The following is a 7,456-nucleotide window of genomic DNA, read 5'->3' on the forward strand; positions in this document are numbered from 1 at the left end:
GTATTGTACCTGTTCACGTACTTATTGACAAGGAAAGCAACATATGTTTGCATGTCACTTGTTGAAGTCATTTCTGCCTTTTCGAGCTCATAAAGTTCTTCTCTTTCTTGGTCAGCTCTAGCCTTCAAAGCAAGGTTGTGTGAGGATCCATCGACACGATTCATTGCCATGAGCTTCTCTCCTGCCTTGGCCATGTTCATTGGCAGCCACATAGGAGACAATATCATCTGCATTCAAATCTTCTTGCTTGGTGAGAATCTGTAAGTTGAGTGCAAGGTTGGTGTCCTTCTGTTTGACAGCAATCATGGCAATGACCTTGGACTTTATGAATTCTTCATTCATTTCAAAGCCATCATTGTATTTTTCACATCCAAGGCCCTTGACCTTTACTCAAAGAGCACCAAGACTTCCATAAGCATCGGCCAAGGATTCTCCTTCTCTAATCATAAACAAGTTTGCCTCCGTCTTTGCTGACTCATAGAGAGCCTTATGGATCAGATTTGTTCCCTCTTGTAGTACTACAATCCGGTCCCAAAGCTCTTTTCCCGAGTCTATATCATTGACTTGATCGAGGAGCTTGCGATTGATGCCACTTCTAATCTTGTCACATGCAGAGGCATTGAGTTGGCGGTTGTAGAACTCAGTGGAGGTTAGCCTGATGGGATCTTGTGGCTTCCGGCATCCATCCACTATGATCTCCCACATCTCCACACTGCAGCTACGAATATGAGACTCCATAGAGGATTTCCAAAAGGAAAGTGAGTTCCATCAAAATGGGGAACATTCCCACTATGGTTTATATGAGGCATGGGTGAAGTGTTTTTGGGATATTCATGATTGACTTCATGGAAGGTTTCCGGAGGGACCGAAGCCCCACTAGAAGTCCCACTAGTCAGGTTTTAAGCATGACACTCATTTGTGCCATTTGGCTTTGGACTTCATCCTCCGTCTTCTTTTTCTCAGCCTCATATGCTAAGAATCTGGATTTCATCTTCTTAACCGAAAGGTTAGAATCTTCATCTAGACCCTCGAATAGTTTATCCACCTCACTCTTAAGGTTGTAAGGCCCTTAAAAAGAAAGGATAAAAGAAAGTACGGAGTATTAAGAACCACAACTTCAAATTGATCCTCTATATTCAATCCTGTGAGAAGGAGCTTTCACGTAGCGGAGGAACTGGTAACATTTTTTCTGCAATTAACTAGATTCAGGTTTAATAAGCAGTATCATGAATGAAGAGCATCCATAGGTGTGCAGACAGTTAAACCTTAAAAGAAACAAGCTAACTAAGGGGATATATAAGCAGTATCATCACATTAACCATCTTACCTAACAGTATTAAAATAGGTTTACTGTACCTATAGTAGCCAAAGTTTCATCTCCTACCTCTAGGCGAGGAAGCACCCCTTGCATAGAGCATGTGTGACACAATCTGACTTTTGGGGTTGTCAACCTTCAGACTAAAAAAGCACTCGAACATGTTAACCAATTCCACCTTCATGTAGAGCATATTTAGGTATTCATAAGTTTATGTTTAACAAATGAAAAAAAGGTAACCATGGGTATGTAAGCATTATCACATGAATCGCCTAAACCTAGCAGGATCAAAACAGGTGTACTATACCTATATCAGCTAATATCTTCATTGTGGATGGATTTAATATTTGGAAGAGGGTTGATTGTGGGAAACATTGCGCATTCTAGACTCACATAGGTTCCCGGACCATGCTTGGCACACAACAATGCAACTACCATTTGTCATGGCTTGATGCATCAAGCACGTCACATAGAAAACATTATAACGGTGAAGGACAAGGATAAGGTTGAAAGGCGGTTGTGGCTATGAGTTTCAATTGCAATCTTGTGCTTTTATAGGGCATGATGAGACACCTTAGTCCAAGAATAAAGGAAACTTTCTTGAAATGAGCGACCTCTAAATTCCATACTGAGATTGCCAAAGTTGTGGGAGGGGGAATGGTCCATACAATTCCAAACACATCACCTGAGATTTATAAGAAGCTCTCCAAAATTAGGAAACATATTTGTGATGAAATTTTGGATTCTAAATACTCTATTTTAGTAGATGAAACATGTGACATAACAAAGAGAGAGCAAATTACAATGGCCCTCATATTTGAGGATAAAGATGGCATTTTGCAAGAGAGATTCTTTGACGTGGTACATGTGGCGAACACAAAGTCTTAGACACTCAAACATGAATTGTTCTTCGTTTTATAAAACCATGGTTTTGATATTTAGCACTTTCAAGGAAAAGGTTATGGCGGAGCTAGGAACATGATATGTGAGTTCATGTTTGTTATATGTTTGACGAGAGAAATATCTGAGATAACTGAAGTGCTTGGACAAGATGTCTAGAAGAAATTACAAGATGTTGTTAATGTTGTTTGTTTAGTGTCCTCAATAAAAGAGTGTCTTCAACAACTCAGATGATGGTTACTAAGAATTTACTAACAAGGTTACTGAATATTGTGTAAACCAATCCATCAACATTCCCGACTTTGAGGACACATACATCATGTGTGGTGGTCGTGCTCATCATCATCCCAGTCAACTCACCAAGGAGCATTACTTTCGAGTAGTAAGTTTCCATGGTAAGTCTGCTCAATACTATTTCGGTTTCTATGGTAAGTAACATGCATTTTTTAGTACAAAGATCGTTAAAAAATGTTGCATAATAAGATGGAGGATGATTATGTTGCCAATAACCTATTAGTCAACATAGAGGGTGATCTTCATACATACACCTATGAGGATGCCATTGCGGATTTAGAAGCAAGAAAGAATCAAAAAGTGAAAATAATAGATTTGAGTAACCATTGATGAAAGAGTATTTCCATTTCCTTGGGTTTTATGTGTTCGTTAACAATACGTGAGCGAATTCTACCGTGTGTTCTCAAGTGTGTAGGTATTCAAATTTAACACATGTTGTTTAATGACCCACCAAAATCAAAAGTTCATTGTTGAATTCTATGACTTGGTGGTGGTCTTTACTTTTGGTGGAATGCAATGAGTTGAGGTGTCGAGAAGAAAGAAGATCATAAGAGGAGCATAATGGTCTAACTTAGGGGGGCGTATAATCCTGCATGTCACGGGTTGGACCATTCGGCCCCCTCACCATGGACCTTAGACGATGCACAGAAGATTCCCTGAAGAAAGTTGGGGCTGGACCATCCGGGGTGACAGAGGGCCAAATATTTGGCCCCACCATCCGCCCCTAACAGAAGTATATAAAGCTACCATAAGGGGGGGATGTATTCCGGCCCAGATGAAATTTACGTCAAGTCCGCCACAAAAGGATGTCACACTCCTAGAAGGGGGGAAGTATATTTCATCCGCACCTTGATGTTCCCAACTACGGGGTGCAACCGGACTATCTGAACCATCCCTCAATAGCGCCCATACTGGATCATCCGGAAGGGGGGAGGGGGATCATGCGGGTATTCATAATCCCGGATCATCCGTCCCATTCCTACGCTTCAATGGCCACTTCACGCATATGGCCTATAAAAGGGGCACCGTTCCTCCTCCTCGGAGCTATCCGTTGAAGATGAACAAAACTCTCCCTCTTACATTGCTCTAGAGCTCAAATCACATAGATACCCCCCTTAGCCAACCAAATATCCACAAACTTTGGGAATCGATGGAGGATAGCCTGATCTACCTATCTACCCAAGAAAATTCGAATATACCCAACTTTCCTTAGTAAAATTGGAAACCCTAGATATCCTTCCGTGGGGATCTTTGGTTGTGAGTGATTCTAGAGGCTAGCTTGGTGATGTACTAGCTCTAGATGTTGTTGGGAGCCTCCAATTTGTTTGTGGAGTCTTGCCCCAACCATGTGTGAAGGTTAGCCGCCTCGACCGGCCTTGCATAGTTGAAAAATGAGTACTCCTTTGTGGGGTGCTCACAGAGGAATAGGGTGATGCCTTTGTGGCACTTGGCTACCTTTGTGATTGATAGGATTCGTAGCATAGAAGACAAAAAAATTCCTACCGCAAGAACAAATAACAAGCCAAGATCCAATCTAGTAGATGGTAGCAACGAGAAGATCATGAGACTAACCCTCGAAGATTTCCAAAGCCTACGAGATTAGATCTCGTTGTTGATGTAGTCGATCACCTGCCTCTTGCAAAAACGCGTAGAAGATCTTGACGGTGCCACAATCGGGCAACACCTCCGCACTCGGTCACACGTTTGGTGTTGATGACGACGTCCTTCTCCCCGTTCCAGCGGGCAGCAGATGTAGTAGATACTCCTCGGAATCCCGACAGCACGACGGCGTGGTGTCGGAGGTGGTGGAGATCTCCGGCAGGGCTTCGCCTAAGCACCGTGGGAGAAGATGGTGGAGGGGAAATGCTAGGGTTTGGGAGAGAGGGGGTGGCTAGTGGCGCCGGCCAGGGCTCCCCTTTGGTGGTGCGGCCAGGTCTTGGCAACCCCTCCCTCTCCTCCTCATTATATAGGTGGAATCCCTAAGGCTTTGCCCAAAAGTTCGAATAAGACCCCAATTCAAAACTTCCATATGGACGAAACCTAGGGGACATGGACTCCTTCCTTTCCCCCTTAGTTGGCCGGCCAAGGAGGTGGAGTCCACCATGGACTCCACCCTCCCACTTGGTTGGCTGGTTAGGGTTGGTGGACTCCAACCGGGACTCCACCTTCCATGGTGATTTCTTCCGAAAGGTTCTAGAACATTCTAATGCCTTCCATGCACCGGATCAATTCCAAACTTGGAAAGTGACTTCCTATATATGAATCTTATTCTCCTGACCATTCTGGACCTCCTCGTGATGTCCTGGATCCTATCCGAGACTTCAAACAAATATTTGAACTCCATTCCATATTCCATATCTACTTAAAACGACATCAAACCTTAAGTGTGTCACCCTACAGTTCGTGAACTATGTAGACATGGTCGAGACTCCTCTCCGACCAATAACCAATAGCGGGATCTGGAGATCCATAATGACTCCCACATATTCAATGATAACTTAGTGATCGATTGAACCATTTACATACGATACCGATTCCCTTTGTCACACGATATTTTACTTGTCCGAGGTTTGATCATCGGTATCTCCATACCTTGTTCAACCTCGTCACCGACAAGTACTCTTTACTCGTACCGTGATATGATATCTGTTGACGCATAAAGCACACGCCCGTTGGGAACCCCAAGAGGAAGGTGTGATGCGTACAACAGCAAGTTTTCTCTCAGTAAGAAACCAAGGTTTATCGAACCAGTAGGAGTCAAGGAGCACGTGAAGGTTGTTGGTGACGAAGTGTAGTGTTCCCAACCATCTTCCAACTTCCTAGGAATAGAAGTTTCAAATTTTAGTTTTTCTTCTCTAGCTTTAATGAGAGCATTTATAATATGTTTTGTAAAGGCCAAATTTATAGCACTAGCATTAGGACTTATAGCAAGTTTTTGTAAGAACTTTATAACTTCAGAGATATAACAATCATCAAAATCTAAACCATTATGATCTAAAGCAATGGGATCATTGTCCCCAATATTTTGAAAAATTTCAGCAGTTTTATCACAAGCAGTTTCAGCAGTTTTAGCAGTTTCAGGCAGTTTTGCACGCTTTGAATTAGGAGTAGAAACATTGCCAACACCAATTATTTTACCATTGATAGTAGGAGGTGTAGCAACATGTGAAGCATCAACATTACTAGTGGTGGTAATAGTCCAAACTTTAGCTACATTATTCTCTTTAGCATTTTCTTCTCTTTCCCACCTAGCATGCAATTCAGCCATCAATCTAATATTTTCATTAATTCGAACTTGGATGGCGTTTGCTGTAGCAAATGACTTAATATCTTTAGTTTCATTAGGCATAACTTTCAATTTTAAAAGATCAACATCAGCAGCAAGACTATCAACTTTAGAAGCAAGAATATCAATTTTACCAAGCTTTTCTTCAACAGATTTGTTGAAATCAGTTTGTGTACTAATAAATTCTTTAAGCATAGCTTCAAGACCAGGGGTACACTCCTATTATTGTTGTAATGTAACATCCTGATTTTTACGGGCATATTTTTTTTCTAAACAGAGGGTGTTGCAACGCAGTTAAATAAAATAATATTATTTGGAGTTCTTAAAATTAATTATTCAGAGTTAATTTCCTTTTGCTATTTGAATTTGAGGTCAATTTCCCTATTTGCTTCTTATTGGTTCTGCGTACAAAATTCATTTGTCCAAGACCATGCATGTCCTAGAATGCTGCACCAGCACGACGTGCTCCTTTTCCTTTCATATGTACGTACTAGTACTTTCTACCTATTCGTTTTCTTTTCTATCGATATACAACCTAAAATCACAAGCAAACCAGCAGCGTCAGCACATGCACGATCAACTCGCACGCACGCGAGGAGTCCATACAACAAACGCAGCAATCGTTCCCATTCAACTCGTAGGCATGCCCAACAACGAGTCCCAATAATGCACGACCAACCCTCCAGTCCAGCTAGCGAGACGAAAGCTCCAAGCACGCGAAGCGACAGCCTGCTTTGCTTCGTCTTTTTAGATATAGGTTGCTAAACCGCCGGCCATAAACACTACGAGAAACTGCTGCCATTATCCCGCTTTCAACCCCTCCTTTAATCATGTTCCTTAGAACGCCCGTTCTTCTCTAATACAGCCTCAGACCGACGCCCCCGCTCTCCTCTTTCATACCATACCATCGCTGGAGCCATAGGCTCACACAGCAAGCCACGCTCGCAAGAACGCCACCGGACGCCGTTCGCGTTCCCGATGACTCGGGCCATGAGAGAACGAACTGCTGCGCCAGGAACATCACCAGGAGGAGGGGAGCTCATCCACGGAACAAGAAGGACGAATCTCTGCTCACCGATGACACCCACGGCACCAACGTCAACTCTGGCCACCGACGTCTACCTCAGACTGCGACGAACTCGGTGAGAACCAGTCGTTTCTTTTGCTCGGAACGCGATCCCCATCCATAGAGATACCTCCTAGACATGATCCTCAGTCTTAGTTCGGTAGTTCGTCGCGCTGCCGGTGAACCGAATGCCATCCGACGTCATGGTCAGATTGGTCTATGTAGAACACGTTTTCTGGTTATGTCTTCAGCACAAGACTTGGGCCGAACAACTCGAGGAAGCTAGTAGTGTGCTCAGTTGTGATCGTACCCTATGAGTTTATATCTATTTTGTAAAAAAAAATTGAGGTGAACTCATTGCATATAGGTATACAGACGAGTGCATATTCTGATGTTAGTTATTCCTAGTTGCACAGTTAGCTATCCACGTATTTGTGTAGTTGCATCTACTCATGTAATGTTGTTAGTTTATTTATCCCTGCATTCTATTTATACTTGATTAGATTAAATAAGATGCATCTCTTTAAACTGAATATCATCAAGCGGTTCGCATGTGTTAGTCATGTAGTAGAGCTGCTGCAAGTCGATTGCACAT

The sequence above is a fragment of the Lolium perenne genome, chromosome 7 (genome assembly GCF_019359855.2).
Source record: "Lolium perenne isolate Kyuss_39 chromosome 7, Kyuss_2.0, whole genome shotgun sequence".
Taxonomy (NCBI): domain Eukaryota; kingdom Viridiplantae; phylum Streptophyta; class Magnoliopsida; order Poales; family Poaceae; genus Lolium; species Lolium perenne.